The sequence below is a fragment of the Pseudorca crassidens genome, chromosome 2 (assembly GCF_039906515.1).
Source record: "Pseudorca crassidens isolate mPseCra1 chromosome 2, mPseCra1.hap1, whole genome shotgun sequence".
In the NCBI taxonomy this organism is placed as follows: Eukaryota; Metazoa; Chordata; class Mammalia; order Artiodactyla; family Delphinidae; genus Pseudorca; species Pseudorca crassidens.
The window spans coordinates 50,792,506-50,817,531 of NC_090297.1; the positions used below are offsets into that span (position 1 = coordinate 50,792,506).

A 25,026-nucleotide genomic window follows, 5' to 3' on the forward strand; every position below is an offset into this window, starting at 1 on the left:
TCACATATACAAATTGAGGTAGATGTCACCATTTTCTTCACCCTGCCTTTGCAGATCTTAGCAGAAATGTCATGAATGGCCAATCAGGATGAGAATGTTGTGGGGACGGTGTTAATCACCTATAGATCTAAGATTGCCTAAATTTTTAATTTATGTATTTATGTGGCCATTCCTCAATAAGTAGTGGACATAAGCCACCTAGGGCCTAAGCATTATAAGGTGTTGCTATTCAAGATGTAACCACAAGGGACAAATTAGATTTTTCACTTCCATTAGCAAATATGATTTGTGTCCATTCTCTGCTGCCATTCATAATTTTGAACTCCACTCTACTTAAGATATTCCCTCTCAGCGTCAGCTGAATGATTTTCACAAGAATCTGTCTCTTTGAGAAGTACCCTTAGAATGATGGATTAGTGGTCCTGACAACATTTGCTAAGTTAGGAGCCCGTTAGCCCTTTCCATTTCTCTCCTCCAGAGTGGAGGTGGGGAGCCATGAAGCGCTGCCATCAGAAGAGTTGGAGAGTAGACCTCTTCATGACAAAGCAGCTGGAACAACCACAACTGCAGCCCTTGAGAGCAGCTCCTGCCACGGGGTCAGAGGAGCAGCATTTTATGTTCCTTTGTAGAATAAACTGAATATTTTTATAAGAAACAAATCTTCCATCTATAATCCTGTTCCCATTAGTGGGTCAAGGCAAGAGCAAACCGGAGAGGCTTAATTTACTTAGGAGACATTCAGTATAAATACTATATTCCCTTGTGTGATGTTCTTGTTCTGTTAGCCTTAATACGCGCAAACAAAGATGACTTACCCAAAGTTTTGATATGCTCGAAGACCATCCTTCTTATAACAGGGTGTTCTTTCTCGGCTGGGTGTCAAGAAGATCTCAAAAGTCTACATCAACACAGCATGTATTTTCCCTCTGCTAAACTACCATACAATCTGTAATTGCTAACCCCACAAGTTTGAAAGTTTACCTTAACATTTGTGGGAAGCAGATGGTTTTCATACACTGCCAACCTGTTGTTACCAAAGCATTTTCCAAGAATTGTTTCCCAACCACAGTCACTAGCATAATTAACCTTTCTGTGGATTGAATAAACAAGAAAGTGATCACCGATCTGCCTGAAAGCCAAATGCACCATTCAAGATTTGCCTCAGAGCAAGCTCTGGGACACATGTAAAACCACATGTGGCATGATGAATGATCAATTTTTGGTATGTTTTCTGGTGGCCACTATTCCTTCCTCTGTCTCCTCCTCTATTCCATAGTGCACCCTCTGGTTCTGGTCCTGTGTTCTCATTTACCTGTTTCTGTCTGCAGCCATTGGTCTGGCTAGGTCCCAAGATAGTCTTCTGAATAGAATAGTAACCAGGCAAGAAGTGTCTAGGCTGTGAGAGAAAATGGCCTCAGATTTGAAGCTTTAGGATCAGTGCTTCACAGCTGTTTGTTTCCCTACAGGCTTCATCTGGCCTTTTTCAATACCTGTGAATTTCCTGCCGCTGCCCCTACCCTCCCCACCTTCCTGGTCTTTGCCCTGTGTTTTGTTATGAGTGTCTTGCTGATTTCTCTCACTCTCTCTTTGGTTTATATTCCACTGTTTCTTCTGACTTTTAAAAAACTTTTTACTTTGAAACAATTACAGATTCATAGGAAGTAGCAAAAAAAAAAAAAAAAACCCCAAAAACCTAACAAACAAAACGTGCAGAGGTCCCATGTATAGCTTTCAATTAGTTTTTCCTAACGATTACATCTCCCATAACTATAGTACAATATTCATACCAGGAAGTTGACATTGGTACAATCCACCGGGTGTATTCAGGTTTCAACAGTTTTAGATGCACCCGTGTGTGTGTTTATGTGTATGTGTGTGTACATGTGTGTTCTGAGTTTTAAAGAGGAAACATCTGCCTGACTTTGGAATGGCTCAGAGTCAGATTCAATAAACATTCATTAAGTATATGTATGAGACATTGACAGATAATTCACATGAGCTTGTTCAGTTGATCTTCACATCAACCCTTTCAAGAAGCGATTATGTTATTTATTTTACCTGTGAGGAATTCAAGCAAACTCCACAGAAATCCTGTGATATTCCCAAGGTCATCTAAGTAACAACCTGATTCCAAGGCCAGGGCTCAACGATGCTGCTTGCCTGGTCCTTCAGCCTCTGTGTAGACCATGGCCTTTCTTTTCATGCACTTTATTCAAGTCATAGCCTGTCTTGGACCTTAGCTTTGCAGGGGCCTCCTACTTTCCCGCCTCCCTGGCTACTGATCCATAGCCTAGACTCACTTCAGGACAGAATAAAACTCAGGTCTTTTAACTCCTGGTGAAAGTTCTCCACACTGATTCTTGTCAGAGTGGGGGAGGATGTTTTCCCCTTCAGAATAATAAGTACCACTGACTGATGTGTCATGAGCTGTGCTAGCCTTCTTGCCTCATGTTCACTCTGAGAAGTCCTATGAGATAACTATTATTATTATCCCCATTTTACAGTTGAGGACACAGGCTCAGAGAGCATAAGTGACTTAGCATCAGGCACAGAATTATCAGGTGGCAAAACCGGGACTGGAACTTGTGGCTGTCTGACTCCAGACCTGTATTTGGGACCTATAGTTCTTGCTTTGAAAGTGTCAACTGAAAAAATGCACAATGTGAGGGTTGTGAGTGAAGTTTTATTGGGGGCAAAATGAGGACTCTAGCCTGGGAGATAGCATTTCAGAGGGCTCTGAGAAACTGCTCCAAAGAGGCAGTGGGGGAGGTCAGTGTTACATACGATTTTAGTGAATGGGGTACGTGCAGTCAAGCACACATTTTGGCAGAGGCTGGCTGCTAGTCACGAGGAGCAGATGTCACCGTTAATGATTTTAGTGCTTTTGTAGACATGAGGAGAGGCAAGAATTGGGCTCATAAAATCTCCTGAATATATCTAACTATATGAAGACCTCTTCTGCCAGTTTTTCCCAGAGCACAGAGTGCCTCATTCCTGATCTCCACCCTAAACTCCTTTTAGGGAGTGTTGAAGGTCAGCAGCTGCAGTGACTCATGATTTAATTCTTGCAGAGGTAGATGGCATGTGCCAATTTGTAGTTGGCAAAAGAAACAAATAATTAACTCATTTTCCTCTAGACATAAAAACAAAACAGAAAAGTTCAAATTGTGTGATATAGAGATAAAAGTTGGAGATTAACCCTATCAAATTACCAATGGAATTTTTCACAGAACTAGAACAAGAAATTTTACAATTTGTGTGGAAACACAAAAGACCCCGAATAGCCAAAGCAATCTTAAGAAAGAAAAACGGAGCTGGGGGAATCTGGCTCCCTGACTTCAGACTATACTACGAAGCTACAGCAATCAAGACAGTACGCTACTGGCACAAAACCAGAAATATAGATCAATGGAACAAGATAGAAAGCCCAGAGATTAAACCCACGCACATATGGTCACCTTATCTTTGAAAAAGGCAAGAATATACAATGGAGAAAAGACAGTCTCTTCAATAAGTGGTGCTGGGAAAACTGGACAGCTACATGTAAAAGAATGAAATTAGAACACACCCTAACACCATACACAAAAATAAACTCAAAATGGATTAAAGACCTAAATGTAAGGCCAGACACTATCAAACTCTTAGAGGAAAACATAGGCAGAATACTCTATGACATAAATCACAGCAAGATCCTTTTTGACCCACCTCCTAGAGTTAGGGAAATAAAAACAAAAATAAACAAATGAGACCTAATGAAACTTAAAAGCTTTTGCAAAGCAAGGGAAATCATAAACAAAATGAAAAGACAACCCTCAAAATGGGAGAAAATATTTGCAAACGAAGCAACTGACAAAGGATTAATCTCCAAAATATACAAACAGCTCATGTAGCTCAGTATCACAAAAGCAAACAACCCAATCCAAAAATGGGCAGAAGACCTAAATAGACATTTCTCCAAAGAAGACATACAGATGGCCAACAAATACATAAAAAGCTGCTCAACATTGGAGTAGCTTTTGGAGTAATCCAAAGCTGTAATCCAATGTATGCTCCAATCCAGCATCATTGGAGTAATGCAAATCAAAACCACAATGAGGGATCACCTCATACCAGTCAGAATGGCCATCATTAAAAAGTCTACAAACAAATATTGGAGAGGGTGTGGAGAAAAGGGAACCCTTCTGCACTGTTGGTGGGAATGTAAATTGATACAGCCACTATGGAGAACACTATGGAGGTTCCTTAAAAAATTAAAAATAGAACTACCATATGACCCAACAATCCCACTACTGGGCATATACCCTGAGAAAACCATAATTCAAAAAGGTTCATGTACCACAATGTTCATTGCAGCACTATTTACAATAGCCAGGACATGGAAGCAACCTAAATGTCCATCAACAGATGCATGGATAAAGAAGATGTGGCACATATATACAATGAAATATTACTCGGCCATAAAAAGGAACAAAATTGAGTTATTTGTAGTGAGGTGGATGGACCTAGAATCTGTCATACAGAGTGAAGTAAGTCAGAAAGAAAAACAAATACTGTATGCTAATGCATATATATGGAATTTTAACAAGCAGTACTGATGAACCTAGTTGCAGGGCAAGAATAAAGATGCAGATGTAGAGAATGGACTTGAGGGCACGGGGTGGGGGAAGGGGAAGCTGGGATGAAGTGAGACAGTAGCATTGACATATATACACTACCAAACGTAAAATAGATAGGTAGTAGGAAGCTGCTGCATAGCATAGGGAGATCAGCTCGGTGCTTTGTGACCATCTAGAGGGATGGGATAGGGAGGATGGGAGGGAGGCTCAGGAGGAAGGGGATATGGGGGTATATGTATACATATAGCTGATTCACTTTGTTGTACAATAGGAACTAACAACATTGTAAAGCATTTATACTCCAATAAAGATGTGAAAAAAACCTAGAGATTAAAATTAATTCATGTAGTATATTAAAATTTTGAATTATTTCCTAATAATTAAAAATTGGGAGATTTCACATAAAAATCTGGATTTCTAGATTTTCATGGTAGACCAACACAACCGGCAATGGATTCTCGGCACAGCCCTGAGTCTATGCCTTCTGGGCTGTCATTGTTCCCTGACAGCCCCTTTTCCCTGCCCTTCCAACCCTGCAGGCTTGTGAATCGTTGGTGGTTCCTCAGATAGAGCATCAAGGGAATGGGACAAAGTTGTGGCTTTAAATCACGATTCCAATAGTACCTGTGCACCTATGCCAGTCTTGAAACATCATCACGGGTCCTTTGCCATTTCATTTCATGTTTACCTTCCCTCCTGTTGAATTTGCATGAGTTTATGACTGCTTTGGCCAATAGAATCTGGGAGAAGTGACTATGTGACTTTCAAAGTTAGGTTATAAAGGTCATGCAGTTTCTTCTTGTTCGCTGGAACACCCTCTTTTGGAACTAACCTAGGACCATCATGCTGGAGAGGCCATGTGTAGGCATTCTGGTCAAAAGTCCCCTTGATCTTGGTAATCATTCCACAATGTATATGTATGTCAAATCATCACGTTGTACACTTTAAATCTAAACAATGGTATTTGTCAATTGTATCTCAATAAAATTAAAAAGAAAAAAAGTCCCAGCTGAGTCCAGCCTACCAGCTATCCCTGACAAAGCACCAGACATGAGTGAAGCCATCTTCAGTCCTCCAAACCAGCCCATCTGCCAGGTGAATACTACTGAGAGATTTCAGGGCTACTTGGAAGAGTCATACAGCTGAGCCCTGCTCAGATACTTCACTGCAGAATCATGAGATACAATAAATTGTTACTATTGTAAGCTATGGGGTAGTGGGGGGTTTTGGCAGTCAATTAGACAAAGGATTTAAAGCTCTGTGCCTTAGTTTGATCAGGTATAAAATAGAATTCAGAAAATGTCTTGTCCTTTTCATACAGATGTCTTGATATGTCTTGTCCTTTTCATACAGATGAAAATAGGAGCAATTTAAAGAATGGATTTAGCAACACATTGGAAAATACCAAGTACTATTCAAATAATGTTATTATGATTATAAAAGACTGATGGCTTTGTGACCATCTTTACCACTTCACCAAGCCTCAGTTTCTTTATCTTTAAAATAGAGATATTAATAGCTATCACTGGCTGTGATTAAGTACTTAGCACAGCACAAAGCACGTAAGTAGTTCCTTTTCCTTTACTTCTTTTTAGAGCCTTCTAATTATTGTTTCTTCTTTGTAAGGTGTTCCAAGTTTGACTCTCCTTGGACTCATGTACCTAAACTCCAATCTCTCCCTTTTCCACATCAAAACTGAGCAATCCTGAGTGAGCTTCAATTACTCAAGATCCTTCTAAAAGGTATGGTGGGGGAGGGGAGAATGGCATGCCCATTCTTTCAGAAGCAGCATATTGCAATGAAATGAGCACAAATCTTGAAATCAAGAATTTGGTACCTGTAGGATTTCATGATGCCTCTCACATCTAGGCAACTTCAAATCAAGGCAGCATATTAGAACACTTCATGAAAAGAGATGCAATGGCATGGTAAGGGAAATGGGACAGTTTACTGTCTGTGGTTCTAAATCAAATTAACTCGTCCAGCTCAGGAGAAGAATACTTCCTTGATCTATTCAATATATAGCTTTTGATGTGTATTCCAAAGGATCTGATTCCAGATGTTTCAGATTTGCTGGTTGTGGTATGGTTATTTGGTACTTTTCTCTAAGGTGCTCAGCAATTTCGAGGCGGGTAATTTGTTTCATTCCCTCTGCAATTAGTTTGGAAAACTAATATTCAGTATTTATATCTATATCTGATATGCCCAAGGAGTTTGCCATTTCTTTACTTCCTATAGCCTAAGAGGGAGAAGCCTTCAAGTGATACAGATGTTGTGATAAAGACAGACTTGGTGGGGAACTTAGAAGGCACAACCTCTTTTTCCAAGATTAGATTGTTGATGGTCTGGGCCTCTTCTATTTACTTTCCCACAGCCTGGGGTAGACCAAGGACGTGAAGATCATATAGGATAAGTGTGCCATGCAGTTTTCGGGCAGATTGTCGTGCAGTTAAACACTTGCTATAGGAGTCCATGCGTTACTGACCCTCCCAAGTTGGGCCCCAACAAGGGTCCTCCTGCTGGGTGTGGCTCATGCTAGTAGAACGAGACCGAGTTTGGTTCAGAAGAAAAGGATGATCAAAGATTGGAGAGGTGAGAGCTTGCACTGGAGAATTGTTAATGAGCTTTGCTTGGTGACACCTGAAGTTGGTCTCAGTGTGTGTGGATCAGACTTACGTCATGAAGCAAGATGCAAAAAGCACTTTGTTAGTAAAACCTGTGAATGTAGTATATATTTTTTGTTTGCTCAGCTTGAAATGCTTTTCCCTACATCCACATCCACATAAACCTAGTAACTCTCATCCATATTTTAAGACATTCTTTTCGCTCTGGAAAAACCTTACTTGAGTCATCTGAGCAAAATTATTCACTCTACTTGTTGTAGCCCTACTTTTTGTAGTACTTACTTTGATTGCAGGATAGCATTTGTTTCTATACATTGGTCTTCCTGACTAGACTGTGAACTCTTTCTAGATAAATGCCATGCCTGTTTCTTCTATGATAACTCACTACACAGCACGGGGGTTGATTTTGAGAAAATACCTAATAAATAATTGGATAATTATTTACAAGGCTTTGGAAACAAAATAAAAGCAGAAAAGACTTAAAGGATTTTGGAGAAGAGAAAGGGAACTTGTACAATATTTATTGAATGCCTAATATATGTCATTTAACGTAGAATAACATTTGTTCCTCAAAGCACCCTTTAGAAAAAAAAGTATTATTGTCCTCATTTGACAGAGCAGGAACTGAAGCTCAGAAAGTGTAATAAATATTTCAAAATCACACAGCCAAGATTTGGTTAATTCAGAATTTGACTTGAAATCTGTGTGATTCCAAAACCCTAAGTCTTTTATACTATCTTTTCTACTTCTCAGTGAGGTTAGAACTCATAGTGTATGCTCCTAGTGAGCAGGATTTCTGGAAGTCTGATTTATTTTACTCCATTTTGTCAGAAGAGAAGGCTTAGCCACTTCCCAAACATCAGGCCTGTCTCCACCTAGTGACTTCCTGACTTCCCGGCTACTTCTACGATCCAATATTCTCAGATGGTGAAGAGACCAAGAACTTGATTAGGCTTTGGTTAGCAGTAGGTGAAAGGACTGTGCTTAAATCACATAATTTTTAAAGCTTTATTGAGGTATATTCGATATACAAAAAACACACACATATTTGAAGTGTATAATTTGGTAAATAGGCATGAAAACATAGTTCCCTTGTACCTCTGTGTAGAATGGCCAGTAATGTTAAATAGAAGTGGTCCAAAGTAGTCCCTTGATTTGCTCCTCATCTTAGGGGAAAGCATTCAATCTTCTACTATTAAGTATGATGTTTGCTTCACAGTTTTTGTAGATGTGGTTCGTTAGATTGTGGTTGTTCCTTTCTATGCCTTGAGTGCCGAGAGGGTTTTTGTTTGATTTTGTCTTTTTTTTTCTAGCCAGAATTGGATGTTGGATATCATCAGAGGATTTTTCTGAATCTACTGAGATGATTATATGTTTTTCTTGTTAATCTGTTAATCTAATGGTAAATTACCCTCAAGATTCTTTATAACTTTTAGAGTCCATGTATCTATGATTATAGGGTATTTAAATACTTGGATATATCTTATCAAAATTCTAGTATTGTTTTGGACATCATAAGTCTAAAGGCTAATAACTAAAGATGATATAAATATATATCTTAGGTAGTGTGGCAAATTTATACTTATTAGACTTGTAGCTGGAATTCTTTTCATCACATGGGCTTTGATATTTATTAACTTTTTCTTACCTAAAATACAATTATTCCTGACTATACAATTCTGTAGGTTTTGATACTCAGAGTCATGCAACTACTCCTAAAATCATGACACAGATTCATCTCTCTCTCTCTATGCCAAAATTCCCTTATGTAGTTTCTTTCTAGGTAAGCCCAGCACCCCCGTCCGAACCTTGAAAACCATTGATTTGTTCTCAATATTTATAGTCTCACCTTTTCCTGAATGTTGTATGCATGGATTCACACAGTATGCAGTCTTTGGGGAGGGCCTTCTTTTGTCCAGTAAAATGCATTTATGATTTGTTGATGATGTTTTGCATATCCATAGCTTGGGAGCACATTTTCTTGCCAGCTTCCTGTACGGAAATGATTATAAACTGTTGGGAATGTGGTATATTTATTAAAAGAAAATGGAATCATATACATAAGTGGTGAAGTGGGGAGGCTATGATTTGGTTCATTGTCGTATAAAAGTCACATTTTTCAATATACAAAAAACAAAACAAAGAAAAACTGTGAACTATGGGCCAGCAGGCGACAATATCCTTCAAGCGCACAAACAGGAGGGACCTTGTAGGAGGTCCAAGTGCCTGCCATAGTCATTCTCTGTCTATTTTGTGTATTTAGTAGTTATTCATTAAATTCTTGCTTGATGAATTAGGCTGGATTAGATAGCACTGTTGTATGTGTAGCCTATATGGTATTGATAGTGTGAAACAGTTAAATAAAGAAGGGGTAGGTGGGGTAAGGTTTAGTGAATGGAGTTAAACTTTTCTTCCTAATGAGGGATACATTTTCAGCTCAGGCCCCCATTGGTCAGATCCTCTGACAGAATAGGCAGTGTGAGACAAGAACAGCATGAGGCCCAGAAGAGTTTCAGCAATGATAGGAAAAATGACAGATACGGTAGATCTCATTTGGTTAGCCATTTCACTCTAAAGGTTTTCTCTAACCCTTTGGGGAAGTTGAATAGGACATAAATATCAGGTTGCCATTGTATAGTATATACAATCCAATGCAAAGTGTGCTTTTGTTAATTGTATTACAAACTGAATATTCTTAGTGCATGAAGGAGATTCAGCTCTCAACTGGTGCTCTGGATGTCTCTGTAAGGTCTTGCATAAAAAGAAACTCTCTAGATATTCTGAAGACTGGCAGGTGCATCTCAGGAGAAGCCCCCCCCCAATCCCAGTACAAGTCATATCTGACCCGTAGCTAGGAAACCTTCAGGTCAGGGTCCCTGGTATTGGTGGGGAGCAGTGAGCTCTGGGGTGGGTTGGGAGACTGACACTGACACTTTGTAGGACATCTGGGAAAGTAAAGTTCCCTCCCCTTAGACAGCAGGGAGCAAATTACTAGGCAAAAGAAGCCCAAACTTACAACAAAAGCTGTCAAGCACTCATTCACAGCAAATGTCAGACTCCAGACACCAACTGCTAATGTGTTAAAAAGCACTGATTAGGAATTATTGAAGCTGCCTATAAACTTTCAATTACCATTATTTAAGAAAGTCTGAAATGAGATGATTCTAATTCCACCAGCATTTTATGTTTTTCTTAGAGGTTTCAAATCTGTGAATGTCAGCATTTACAAAATTTAGATGAGAGATATAATTATAATAAATGCATTATAAAAGAAGGAAACAGGATTGAATACATATAAGCATCAACTTTAGATCATATGTACAGCATTAATTTTGGAATTGGTTTGTATGATGTACATAAAAAATAATATACCTTGAAACTGGGTAAGTTTCATGAGGGTAGAATTTTAATTCTATTTTGTTAATTGATATACACTAAGCCCCCAGAACAGTTTCATGCATCCAGTAAGTTCTCAAAAAATGTTGAATTGAAGTAGAGACGAGAAAGTAAAATAAAAATAAAAATTTGCAAACCAGAAGGCCTGTATAGTTGCTATGATTGGGCAAGAAATTTGACTCTAAATTTCCTAGAAACTAAAGTGAATATGAAATCATACTTGGTTACATAGCTTATATTGTAAAAAGGATGCCAAATCCATTAAGGGGAAATTAAGTTCTTCTAGGGCTAAACTTTCTAAGAACTTCCCAATATAGAGTTTCATAAGAATCAGCAGTGAGTTTGGGGGGTTATTTTTCATAGCAATTGTCAGTGAAAGTTGAGAGCATAAAGCTAAACTTCAACATATCAGAGATAATCATGAATGGGTGGTAAAAAAAAATGAATAAACAGAAACTTCAATTCAATAGAGTTGGGAGACCAGAAGGGGGGCTCTCATGCCCTGTGACAATAGGCAGAGCCCAACAGGAAAATGAAGGGCTTCCTCTTCCTTGCTGGCAAGAGCTCCCAGTGAGAGACTGTCAGAACTCAGCCAATGAAAAGCTGTGGGCTCTTTGTTTACTACAACCCTCCCAACTTCCTTTTCCCCTCTATGAAACAGTTCTTCTCTCCATCTTTGCTGGAGACTTGCGCATGGCTCACCATGGTTGCAGACCCCGAAGAGCAATTCTTTACTGATCCTGAGAAATAACTGGCAGTCTGATTGTTTTAGGTCAACAGAAATTATACTTATAATATATACTTATAAGAAATTTCTTATACTAGAAAATATCCCTTCTAGTGTAAGATGAGAGGAGTTGGAAGGGGGCAGCAGGGAGTGATATGTGAAATTGTACAGGTAGGCAAAGCCATACTGTGGCTGAAAGAATTTGGCTTCTCAGAAATTGTCTCCCATATGTCTTGTTAGTCATCTCCTGATCAACCTTGTTTTTAATCATTTACTCACTCAGAATCATTAATCACTTTTTATGCCTCAGTTGCTGTAATAGATGCTGAGGATACAAGATAAATTCAACATAGTCTGGTTCTTAGGGAGTTCTGAATCTCGTAAAGGAGAAAAGCAAGTCAATGAGTCATTATGGAGAATAGTTAGGAGTTTGGTCCCCATGGTATGTGTGGGGACACAGCAGAGGCATCTAAATTAAGCTGGAGTCAAAGCAGGCTTTCCAGAAGAGGAGACCATAGAGCTGATTTTTAAAGATATATTTGAGTTAACTGAATAAATAAGGGAGAGAAGGCACCCTGAGTGGAGGAGTGGCATGTGTACTGGGAAATTGTAATTACTGTCTGGGGTGGAGGGCAGTTCTGTAGAATAAGATAAGCTTCTGGGGATTAAGGAGAGAGGAAGGCAAATGAGTAGGAAGAAAGGTGATGGAGAGCCTTGTGGGTTTTGTGGGTTAAGGTAAGAACGTTGAACTTTATCCTGAAAGCTATGGACAGCCATGATCATCGGAAAAACAAGATTGTAGTGATTACAAGGCACTTTTTTAAAAAATTTTTATTGTTTTGGCTCCATTGGGTCTTCATTGCTGCGCATGGGCTTTCTCTAGTTAACGGTGAGCGGGGGCTACTTTTCGTTGTGCTGTGCGGGCTTCTCACTGTGGTGGCTTCTCCTGTTGCGGAGCATGGGCTCTAGGCACGCGGGCTTCAGTAGTTGTGGCGTGCGGGCTTAGTTGCTCCGTGGCATGTGGAATCTTCCTGGACCAGGACTTGAACCCGTGTCCCCTGCATTGGCAGGCAGATTCTTAACCACTGTGTCACCAGAGAAGTCCCTACAAGGCATTTTTAATTTAATGATTAGTAGTTTTAATCTTGGTCAAAGAGGGATTCTTCATGCTGTTCTTTTGGTTCTAAGAGGCAGTTAGTAACAAAGACTTAGGAGATCTGAGTTCAGATTTCAACTCTGCAACTCTTGGGACCTTAAGAAAGTGATGTAACTTTTCAGAGCTCCAGTGCCTTCATTATAAGTAGAGTTAATAATGACTCCTTAAAATGTAGGTTTGATGCTGAAATAATGTGAAACAGCCCCAGTTTTCACTGGGCACTTATATCAGCATTTACTGATTCTGAAACTCACGTGGTCTGATTTTCACTTTGAGGTTGTTTTCCCAGAGCCTTTTTCAGAAGGTGGTGTCTATATTGTGACTCTCTCTGCTCTTTCTTTAGTTCACAGTATTCCTGTGCCTTTTGGACTCAAGCTCCAGTCATATCCAAACTCATCCTTCAAGCCAGGGCAACGTGGGTCTGTAGAGAGTTCCTAAAAAGTCTCAGAGTAGCAGATCTTGTCACTAACTGGAATTAGAGCAAGTGACAGAAACATGTAGTTCTCATCGAAACCTCTGGATAAGAACATTGCAAAACTTAACACAGTCAGGATCCGCCAGTGCATCAGCAGATCGAGTCGTGAAATCATCCAGAAGTTAACACTGCTCATTAATGATGAAAATGTTATGAGGATGTGCTCTGGGTGTGGAAAGAAGGGTGGCCGTGACTTAAATAAAGACAGGGAGGCAGAGGCATATTTTTGAAATCAATTTTTCTTAAAATCAACCCATTCAAAGTAAGTCATTATAAAGCTAACCAAGGATAACAGCTCTATCCATCAAATCTTTTGCCTTCACAGTCGAGTGAAATCTTTTTCTTCCCTTTATAATCAAAACTGAGAGGGCAGTTGAATTTCCCAGTTAGAGGCAAAAGAGTCTTTTCTTGACCCCTGCTCTTTATCTCCATTGAATAGCTCACTCCATTTTAATGTTACGTTTTGTTATTCATATTATTTTTTTGCAAAATTATTCCCAGAGGAAGAAGAGTATAATGAAAAAGTATCAGGCTTTTTATTTGAAGAACTAATCAGATTTCAGGAAGACACACCAGTGCACTGTAGGTTTTCTGGGCAGGAAGCTAAAATGATCTCTTCCTCACTACGGTTATGTAAGTACTCGTTTAGCAGAGAATGAGTTTTCTGGCCTTTATAGGGAAGGCTCATAGAAGGAGGTGGAGGGTTCTATTGTTAACAGCAGGAGGGATACCAGGCCCATGTTAAGAACATTTCCTTTTGAAAAATTGAAATATTATCCTAATAGCTGCAGTGTATTAATTCTTCAGTCTCATTCCAGGAAGAAATGAAGTTATTGTGGAAGAGGACTGCCTCAGAGAGGATGCCTGCCTCTTAGTCAAGATAGGTTCATTATGGCTAATGAATTACATGTGGCTTATTGTATTTCACAAAGCCCAGAGTACACAATAATATACTCATGAGACCAAGTTGTATTCAGCCATGTGCTAGGATTCAACCCATAAGGGTAAGAAAAATCAACAAAGAAGTGTGGTTTTTTCTATTTAATATTGTTCTGAGTATTATGTAGGTAAACTGAGCTTTCTGAAGACATACCATAGCTTCAGCATTTGACGAAATCTAAGGCAGTATTTAATCTAGGGCCTTCATGTTATAACTGAAGAATCAGAGGTGTCTGATTTGCTAAAAGTCATGGAGGTGATTAGGGCCAATTATAGACCAAGAGACTAGGTCTTCTGAATTGCAGTACCAGCCTCTTTCTTACATTGCATTCTTGAGGAATTCCTTAACTAGTCTAACTTTATTAAGAGCATAAATTTGAGGGATGAAAAAGCATCTAATACCTGTTGAGTAGTTAATAGATGTTTAGAGTGGTGCTTGGGGGCTCTTAAATTTAATATTTCATTTAATCTACAGTGATCCTGTGAAATCAGTATTATGCTCACTCTACAGTTACAGAAACTGAGGCTCAGGGAACTTGACTTGGTCAAGGTACCAAAGTTAAGATATGGGAACTGGAATTAGCTCCAAGGTCAATTAGGCCCCTAAATTACCACAAACTACTACCTAACACTTAGTATGAGTGTAGGAAATCATAAATTCTGAGTTGGTATTGAAATTAGAGGAAACCAACTTCCATCTTCAATTTAACGCAAGATTTTTCTTTACATAATTCCTGAAAAATGTTCACCAGTTTCTATTTTAGCATCTCCAGTCATGAAGAACTCTCTCTCGTAAGATATCTAACCCTTGTAGATATCCAGTATAAAGTATTGCCCATATTTGATTTCTTAGTTTACCCTTATAACTAATATCCCCTAGGTCATACTCTTATATTCCATTCTGCATGATATACTCAATCATTCATTTATTAATTCAAAAATATATATTGAGTGTCTATCACATGCCAGTCACTATATTCTGGGAATGCAATGGTAAGTAAAGCAATACCATACCTATCTTCATGGATTTTGCATTGTTTAAGCAAGGATTTGGGTGTAATTCATACTTGAGTAACTGGAAGAGGAGAGAATTAATAACAGAGCAAATAGAATTTTTAAAAAAAGATAACCCAGGCTCTAAAATGTAGCTTGCTCAAAACTATAATAAAATGTTTATGTAGAAGGCAGCTGACATGCCTTTGAGGGTCACTTAGAAAATGAAATATGGGGAGAATTTTTCCTTTGAGAAAGCAATGAAAAAATTTGCTTAGAGCATCTAAATGGCTCCTTAGAGATCTGGCTGAGTTATGGCCAGTGACATAAAGGAATCCCCAGCAAACAGGGCTATATGTTTGGCTGGAGGCAAATTGTGTTAGATGCTAGACTTTCCATTGTGCAAATATTGATTCCAGAACACAGTGTAAATAGGGCTATGGTCCAGTCCTGAAGTAGCACCTGATTAGACAGGGTCTCAGAGGATTCACCGAGAAGATCCAGTTCTATCATAATAGATAAGAAGCAGACCTGGGGAAGGCTTGAACAGAGGCTGCTGGGAAAATACCTTTCCCAGGGAAAGACTGACTAATCTCTAAGCACTTACTGTAAGCTAGAACCTTTACATAGTTATCTCAGATAACCCTCACAACAGTTCTCTGAAAGAAGAATATTATCCCTCTATTATAGATGAAGTAGACCAAGTCTCTTGGAAGGTAACTTATAAGCCGAGGAGTTGGAATTCTCACCCATGTGTATCTGACTCCTAGTGCTATGCATTTTCCTTTACATCATGCTGTTCTCTTCACATTTCTATGAAGGCGACTGGCAGATTCCTTGAAACTCTGAGTTGAGATTTCAGAAGAGGCAGGTTGAAGCTAGAGAAACTTAAGTTTCAGGGCCCTTCATTTGCATAGGACCCATTCAAGGTCTTTTGGGGCCTTAGCAATAAGGTCATATATTTTTATAAACATTGCAACACTGACATATTTGCATATTCTTTTTCTTAAAGAGTGCCTCCATAATTATAAAAAGTCTTTGCCTCCATAAAATCTGTTCTAAAGCTATTTAGAGAACAGTCATCATTCATTCAACAAACTTATCTCGAATGCCTAATACATGCCAGGCACTGTGCTAAAGTGCTGTTGATACAGCAGTGAATAACTTAGAACAAAGATCCCTGTCCTCATGGAACTGATAGCCTACAGGCCACGTGCATTGTCAGAGTCCTGTCAGGAAAGGCATGCCACACATTAAATGGATAATTTGAAGAAAATATAATAAAGGGGCTATTTACCAAGATGTGGTTGGGTGTAGGTAAACTGGAAAGAATGGTACAGTGTTCTCTGGTTAGTAACAGGAAAGCACTAACCTGATGGACAAGGGTAGGGAATGGTTACTAACTAGGGACAGAAATAGTTGTGTGAAGAGAACTTCCTGATAGGGGATGAAACCTTTAGTTGATGGCAACTAACCAGTCATAATGGGAGGGAGGAGGGCAATAAACAGCCTCCTTTCTCTTGTCCTCTGAGTTCTTGCTAGTATTCCCCATTGATCAAACCCAGCTGGAAGTTAGAAAGCAGGTTATTCCATTAGTATATTCATACAGATCAGCCTCCTGGATGATGTGATACAGAATAGTAGAAAGTGGATATGGAGGAGAAACAGATGATATACATCATATACATCATATGTGTTCAGTTCAACCCTTAGAGCTCTGGTGAGGATGTAGTCTGGGGAAAAGGGTTACATCAAGTAGAATGCCAATTCTCTAGTATTGATGTTGTTTAGGAGAATAATATAATACTATTAATAATAAGAGAACATACTTATTGACAGCATACTCTGTTGTAGACATGACCTGAGATTTTGCAGCATCTGATACCACATAAGTTCTCTCCTTTAAACAATATTCTAAAGGATTCTAGAAGTTGGTGTTTTGCCAACTTTGAAGTATTTTCCATCAATATAGGAAGAGTTAAACTTCCTGAGGGATCCTTTCATATCTCTCTATGTTTTATATCTTAGGGTCTGTAGAACAAAAAAGAAAAACCATTGGGTAACTGTATATATGAAGAATTCACATTCAGTCAGCCATAGTGAGGATCATAAAAGACTGAGAATCACTAACTACTGAATCAAAATGGATACTGTTTTGCAAATGCCTTAGTTACCCCCTGATTCTCTCTCAGATTGGGTACATGTTAAAGGTCCATTGGACCTAGGAGGCAGAATGTGAAAGACACAAGGCATTGAATAGCTCCCATTTCCTTCTTAAAACATTCTCAAGCAGAAAGGCTATTCCCAAAGAGAACCAAAAAGGACTGACCTATTTATGAGAATGAATTGATTTGTCCACCTAAGAGACATGTATCAAATCACTCATGCCACTAAGATTGGATATGCAAATGAGTTCTTTCAGAATTCCTCAAAGTTTCCCAAAGTAAACTTGGAAAAGTTCACAAAGTTAACAATGACTTTTTCCACATCCGTGACATCAAACATACATTAACCAGTACTTAATATCCAGAAAGTCTGATCCTTGTTGGAGTAAATGAGGTACCTAAAAATACCAGGGAAATCTAGACCCCAAATTATGCTTTGAATTAAAGAATTATTAAGCTGTAAATTGTACTTACAAATTATTCATTGAATGCCTTCATTTGACAGATGAAAAAATTGTAACCTAGAAAAGGAAAATGACTTGTTCAAGGTCACAACATGAGTTAGTGGCAGAGTTGTGATCAGTAGCTTTTGTGTCCAGTGTCTGGGCCTATGGTCCTTATAGTTACATTATACTGGCTTTCAGAGACATAGACAGGAAGACCAGCGGTCTGAGAGTCCCTGAAGTTTACTCACTCAGTCCATGAGAGAAAGAATGTTTATCATTCCTCCGATAACATAGAGGGAAAAATCCAGTGTTAAAGAACTCAATTGGAGAAAAACTATAGGAGAAAGGAAAGTGCCTAAAATAGTCTCATCTGTCTACACTTTCAAAAGGAGAGTTTAACCTGCGCAATCTTGTTTGACATCACCAGGTCGTTAGCTTCATGGAATGTGAGCAAGGCAGTCGCTTCTGAGACTATCTGTGGGCAAATGATCGTACCTCTAAAATATGTTAAGAAATTTAATCAGTATATCATACTATACAAACTAGATTAAATGAAAAATGAATAAATGGAGTCCATGCTCTGATAATTGCTGGACAACTTCATTCTTCAAGAGTCATTCAACTGACCCACACAACTGATGCTCTACTCCTTTTCTTGAGCAGGCATGGAAAACTTGAGACTTCTGTGTTCAGACTCCCAGCTTTCCCAAGACTCCACTATCTGAATTTAGCTTTCGATACAACAAGAAAATTCAGCTGTGCCCTCTTTTGAACCACCATCTTTCCATTTAACTGGATCTGATCCAAATGAGTTTACCTGAGCTGTGATATAGTCACACTTTCCAAGAAGCCATTGATTCTACTAGCTGTTATCTGCCTAACATCAATTGCCACCTGAGTCACAAATAATATGGACTTTTTCTCTGATGTCACCAGGGATGAGAAGCACTTACTTCCTTTCATTGATAACTAATATCTTGCTCTTTATATTTTGTTATTTTTGTTGAGCAGGGGGTCATTTTCTATTCCCATGGAGTTCTCCAAGAATGTCCTTGACTTATTCTTCCAACACTCAACACTCCCAATGTATTTTCAGTTGGTTGGTGTTGACAAAGCCAACTTATATATTAGAAATGTTGAATCTTGAAACAGATGAAATGGTACAAGAATACTGCCAGAATGGAGAACTGGTGAGCTCCCCTTCTACTTCAGATTGTTATTCTCTTTCTCATTTTGCCTAAACATTAGTAACTTATAGAAATATTCTGGGTCAGCTAGGAAGTTTCTCAAGATGTTAGAGAATGATATTTCTATGTTTTGAGGGAGAAAAATAATGCCCTTCTTAGTACACTTTATTTTGAGCCTATGTCAGTTAACTGTTCATTTCCAGTTCTGTTCGTGACATAGAAAATCATCCATGCATCCATGCTCTGGACTACAGGCCATGATGAATATCAAAGTTCAGGCTTATTTTTCTATGACTATTAACCAAGGATTGAAGCATATCAAATAAGATAAAGTCAGGAAAAAAGGTTGCTTTCAATAGGGAAATTTGGCCCATGGTAGGTAAATAATGAATCCAGTGTGAGTCATTTGTCATATAAGCCTACAAAAAGACAATCTGACATTTGTCTTCTTATACATTTAGAAGGAAAATAAATATATCCTGGAAATCTATGAACATTGATATGCTACACCATCAAAAATCCTTTGAAGGGGGCTTCCCTGGTGGCGCAGTGGTTGAGTTCGCCTGCTGACGCAGGGGACACGGGTTCGTGCCCCGGTCCGGGAAGATCCCACATGCCACGGAGCGGCTGGGCCCGTGAGCCATGGACACTGAGCCTGCGTGTCCGGAGCCTGTGCTCCGCAACGGGAGAGGCTACAACAGTGAGAGGCCCGCGATCCGCAAAAAAAAAAAAAAAAAAAAAAAAAAATCCTTTGAAGGTACCTAAGTTACCCTAGATGACCGTAAAAGTTCAACTATGCCCAACTCATGTATTAAACTCATAGCATTCTGAAGGCTTATCTTTTAGCCACGAATTTATACAATTTTCAATATTAATATTCACTACCGGGGAAGAGCTGTGAGAAAGATTGGGAAGGCCTACTCAAATACAGTTTAATAAATTTAATTTGTATTTGACATAGAATCAAACTTCAAATGGGGTGAACCAAGAGCAGTGAGAAATGACAGATGGAAAAGTATATGAAACCTTTTTGAACTGATTAATTAATTGACTTATTGCATCATCCAATAAATACTAACTGAATGCTTACCAAGTTTGATATACTACATCCATTGGGTGACTAAAACATATGGTCTGTGCTCTTACAGAATACACAATCCAGTAGTCTTTAGATAGCATTTGTAACAACAGTATGAAAGTATATATCAATGAGGGAGCTATATGCTTTCTTGACCATACTTCTAGGTAAAAAAAAAATACTTTTGGTATGAGCCCAGAGGTCCCTCAAGAGGGGGTACTCCCTAAGCTATCCCTTTGCTTCTAGTTTACATCAAATGCTGGCTTTGTTTTATTTTTAATTAAAAAAAATTTTAAATACATCTTTATTGGAGTATAATTGCTTCACAATGCTGTTAGTTGCTGTTGTACAACAAAGTGAATCATCCATATGCATACATATATCCCCATATCCCCTCCCTCTTGAGCCTCCCTCCTACCCTCCCTATCCTACCCCTCTAGGTCATGGCAAAGCACCAAGCTGATCTCCCTGTGCTATGCTGCTGCTTCCCACTAGATATTTGTTTTACATTTGGTAGTGTATATATGTCGATGCTACTCTCACTTTGCCCCAGCTTCCCCCTCCCCACTGTGTCCTCAAGTCCATTCTCTACGTCTACGTCTTTATACCCGCCCTGCCACTAGGTTCATCAGCACCATTTTTTTTTTTTCCGTACGCGGGCCTCTCACTGCTGCAGCCTCTCCCATTGCAGAGCACAGGCTCCAGACGTGCAGGCCCAGCGGCCATGGCTTACGGGCCCAGCCGCTCCATGGCATGTGGGATCCTTCCAGACCGGGGCACGAACCCGTGTTCCCTGCATCGGCAGGTGGACTCCCAACCACTGCGCCACCAGAGAAGCCCTTCTTTTTTTTTAGATTTCATATATATGCGTTAGCATACCGTATTCTTCTCTTTCTGACTTACTTTGTATGACAGATTGTAGGTCCATCCACCTCACTATAAATAATTCAATTTCGTTTCTTTTTATGGTTGAGTAATAATCCATTGTATATACGTGACACATATTCTTTATCCTTTCATCTGTTGATGGACATTTAGGTTGCCTCCATGTCCTGGCTATTGTAAACAGTGCTACAATGAACATTGTGGTACATGACTCCTTTTGAATTACGGTTTTCTCAGGGTATATGCCCAGTAGTGGGATTGCTGGGTCGTATGGCAGTTCTATTTTTAGGTTTTTAAGGAACCTCCATACTGTTCTCCATAGTGGCTGTATCAATTCACATTCCAACCAACAGTGCCAGGAGTGTTCCCTTTTTACCACACCCTCTCCAGCATCTGTTGTTTGTAGATTTTCTGATGACGCCCATTCTAACTGGTGTGAGGTGGTACCTCATTGTAGTTTTGGTTTCCATTTCTCTAATAATTAGTGATGTTGAGCAGCTTTCTATGTGCTTCTTGGCCATCTATATGTCTTCTTTGGAGAAATGTCTATTTAGGTCTTCTGCCCATTTTTGGATTGGGTTGTTTGTTTTTTTGTTATTGAGCTGCATGAGCTGTTTGTATATTTTGGAGCTGAATCCTTGGTCCGTTGATTCGTTTGCAAATATTTTCTCCCATTCTGAGGGTTGTCTTTTCGTCTTGTTTATGGTTTCCTTTGCTGTGCAAAAGCTTTTAAGTTTCATTAGGTCCCATTTGTTTATTTTTGTTCTTATTTCCGTTACTCTAGGAGGTGGATCAAAAAAGATCTTGCTGTGAGTTATGTCAAAGAGTGTTCTTCCTATGTTTTCCTCTTAAGAGTTTTATAATGTCCAGCCTTACTTTCAGGTTTCTAATCCATTTTGAGTTTATTTTTGTGTATGGTGTTAGGGAGTGTTCTAATTTCATTTCGTTCTTCTACATGTAGCTGTCCAGTTTTCCCAGCACCACTTATTGAAGAGACTGTCTTTTCTCCATTTTATATCCTTGCCTCCATTGTCATAGATTAGTTGACCGTAGGTGCGTGGGTTTATCTCTGGGCTTTCTATCTTGTTCCATTGATCTATGTTTCTGTTTTTGTGCCAGTACCATATTGTCTTCATTACTGTAGCTTTGTATTATAGTCTGAGGTCAGGGAGTCTGATTCCTCCACCTCCGTTATTTTCCCTCAAGACTGCCTTGGCTATTCGGGGTCTTTTGTGTGTCCATACAAATTTTAAGAATTTTGTTCTAGTTCTGTAAAAAATGCCATTCGTAATTTGATAGGGATTGCATTGAATCTGTAGATTGCTTTGGGTAGTAGAGTCATTTTCACAATATTGATTCTTCCAATCAAAGAACATGGTATATCTCTCCATCTGTTTGTATCATCTTTAATTTCTTTCATCAGTGTCTTATACTTTTCTGCATACAGGTCTTATGTCTCCCTAGGTAAGATTATTCCTAGATATTTTATTCTTTTTGTTGCAATGGTAAATGGGAGTCTTTCCTTAATTTCTGTTTGAGAGTTTTCATCATTAGTGTATAGGAATGCAAGATTTCTGTGCATTAATTTTGTATCCTGCAACTTTACCAAATTCATTGAGTAGCTCTAGTAGTTTTCTAGTGGCATCTTTAGGATTCTCTATGTATAGTATCATGTCATCTGCAAACAGTGACAGTTTTACTTCTTCTTTTCCTATTTGTATTCCTTTTATTTCTTTTTCTTCTCTGATTGCTGTGGCTAGGACTTCCAAAACTGTGTTGAATAATAGTGGTGACAGTGGACATCCTTGTCTTCTTCCTGACCTTAGAGGGAATGCTTTCAGTATTTCACCATTGAGAATGATGTTTGCTGTGGGTTCGTCATATATGGCCTTTATTATGTTGAAGTGGGTTCCCTCTATGCCCACTTTCTGGAGAGTTTTTATCATAAATAGGTGTTGAATATTGTCAAAAGTTTTTCTGCATCTATTGAGATGATCATATGGTTTTCCTCCTTCAATTTGTTAATATGGTGTATCACATTGATTGATTTGCATATATTGAAGAATCCTTGCATCACTGGGAGAAATCCCACTTGATCATGGTGTATGATCCTTTTAATGTGTTGTTGGATTCTGTTTGCTGGCAGTTTGTTGAGGATTTTTGCATCTGTGTTCATCAGTGATACTGGCCTGTAATTTTCTATTTTTTTAGTATCTTTTTCTGGTTTTGGTATCAGGGTGATGGTGGCCTCATCGAATGAGTTTGGGAGTTTTCCTTCCTCTGCAATTTTTTGGAAGAGTTTGAGAAGGATGGGGGTTAGCTCTTCTCTAAATGTTTGATAAAATTCACCTGTGAAGCCATCTGGTCCTGGACTTTTGTTTGTTGGAAGATTTTTAATCACAGTTTCAATTTCATTACTTGTGATTAGTCTGTTCATATTTTCTATTTCTTCCTGGTTCAGTCTTGGAAGGTTATACCTTTCTAAGAATTTGTCCATTTCTGCCACGTTGTCCTGTTTATTGGCATAGAGTTGCTTGTAGTAGTGTCTTAGGATGCTTTGTATTTCTTCAGTGTCTGCTGTAACTTCTCCTTTTCATTTCTAATTTTATGGATTTGGGTCCTCTCCCTCTTTTTCTTTCTTTCTTTTTTTTATTTTTTTGGTGGTACGCGGGTCTCTCACTGTTGTGGCCTCTCCCATTGTGAAGCACAGGCTCCAGACGCGCAGGCTCAGTGTCCATGGCTCACAGGCCTAGCCCCTCTGCGGTATGTGGGATCTTCCCAGACCGGGGCAGGAACTCATGTCCCCTGTATCAGCACACGGACTCTCAACCACTGCGCCACCAGGGAAGCTCTCCCTCTTTTTCTTGATGTGTCTGGCTAATGGTTTATCAATTTTGTTTATCTTCTCAAAGAACCAGCTTTTAGTTTTATTGATCTTTGCTATTGTTTTCTTTGTTTCTATTTCATTTACTTCTGCTCTGATCTTTATGATCTCTTTCCTTCTGCTAACTTTGGATTTTGTTTGTTCTTCTTTCTCTAGTTCCTTTAGGTGTAAGGTGAGATTGTTTATTTGATGTTTTTCTTGTTTCTTGAGGTAGGCTTGTATAGCTATAAACTTCCCTCTTAGAACTGCTTTTCCTACATCCGATAGGTTTTGGGTCATCCTGTTTTCATTGTCATTTGTCTGTAGGTATTTTTTGATTTCCTCTTTGATTTCTTTAGTGATCTCTTGGTTAATTAGTAACATATTATTTAGACTCCATGTTTTTGTGTTTTTTACATTTTTCCCCCTGTAATTGATTTCTAATCTCATAGCGTTGTGGTCAGAAAAGATGCTTGATATGATTTCAGTTTTCTTAAATTTACTGTGGCTTGATTTGTGACCCAAGATGTGATCTATCCTGGAGAATGCTCAGGGCACACTTGAGATGAAAGTGTAATCTGCTGGTTTTGGATGGAATTTCCTATAAATATCAATTAAATCTATCTGGTCTATTGTGTCATTTAAAGCTCCTGTTTCCTTATTAATTTTCTGTTTCAATAATCTGTCAATTGGTGTAAGTGAGGTGTTAAAGTCCCCCACTGTTATTGTGTTGCTGTCGATTTCCTCTTTTATAGCTGTTAGCAGTTGCCTTATGTATTGAGTTGCCCCTATGTTGGGTGCATATTTTTTTATATTTGTTATATCTTCTTTTTGGATTGATCCCTTGTTCATTGTGTAGTGTGCTTCCTTGTCTCTTCTAACATTCTTTATTTAATGTCTATTTTATCTGATATGAATATTACTACTCCAGCTTTCTTTTGATTTCCATTTGCATGGAATATCTTTTTCCATCCCCTCACTTTCAGTCTGTACGTGTGCTTAGGTCTGAAGTGGGTCTCTTGTAGACAGCATATATATGGGTCTTGTTTTTGTATCCATTCAGGAAGCCTCTGTCTTTTGGTTGGAGCATTTAATCCATTCACATTTAAGGTAATTATTGATATGTATGTTCCTATGACCATTTTCTTAATTTTCTTGGGGTTTTTTTGTAGGTCCTTTTCTTCTCTTGTGTTTCCCACTTAGAGAAATTCCTTTAGCATTTGTTGTACAGCTGGTTTGGTGGTGCTGAATTCTCTTAGCTTTTGCTTGTCTGTAAAGCTTTTGATTTCTCCATTGAGTCTGAATGAGATCCTTGCTGCGTAGAGTAATCTTGGTTGTAGGTTCTTCCCTTTCATCACTTTAAGTATATCATGCCACTCCCTTCTGGCTTGTAGAGTTTCTGCCAAGAAATCAGCTGTTAACCTTATGGGAGTTCCCTTGTATTTTATTTGTTGTTTTTCCCTTGCAGCTTTCAGT

General features: G+C 38.8%; 1 pseudogene; it reads left to right on the forward strand.

Annotated features, from left to right (window-relative positions):
- The first annotated feature begins 495 nt into the window (after positions 1-495).
- Positions 496-25,026, forward strand: part of LOC137208892 (bridging integrator 3 pseudogene) — a 58,759-nt pseudogene continuing 34,228 nt past the window's right edge.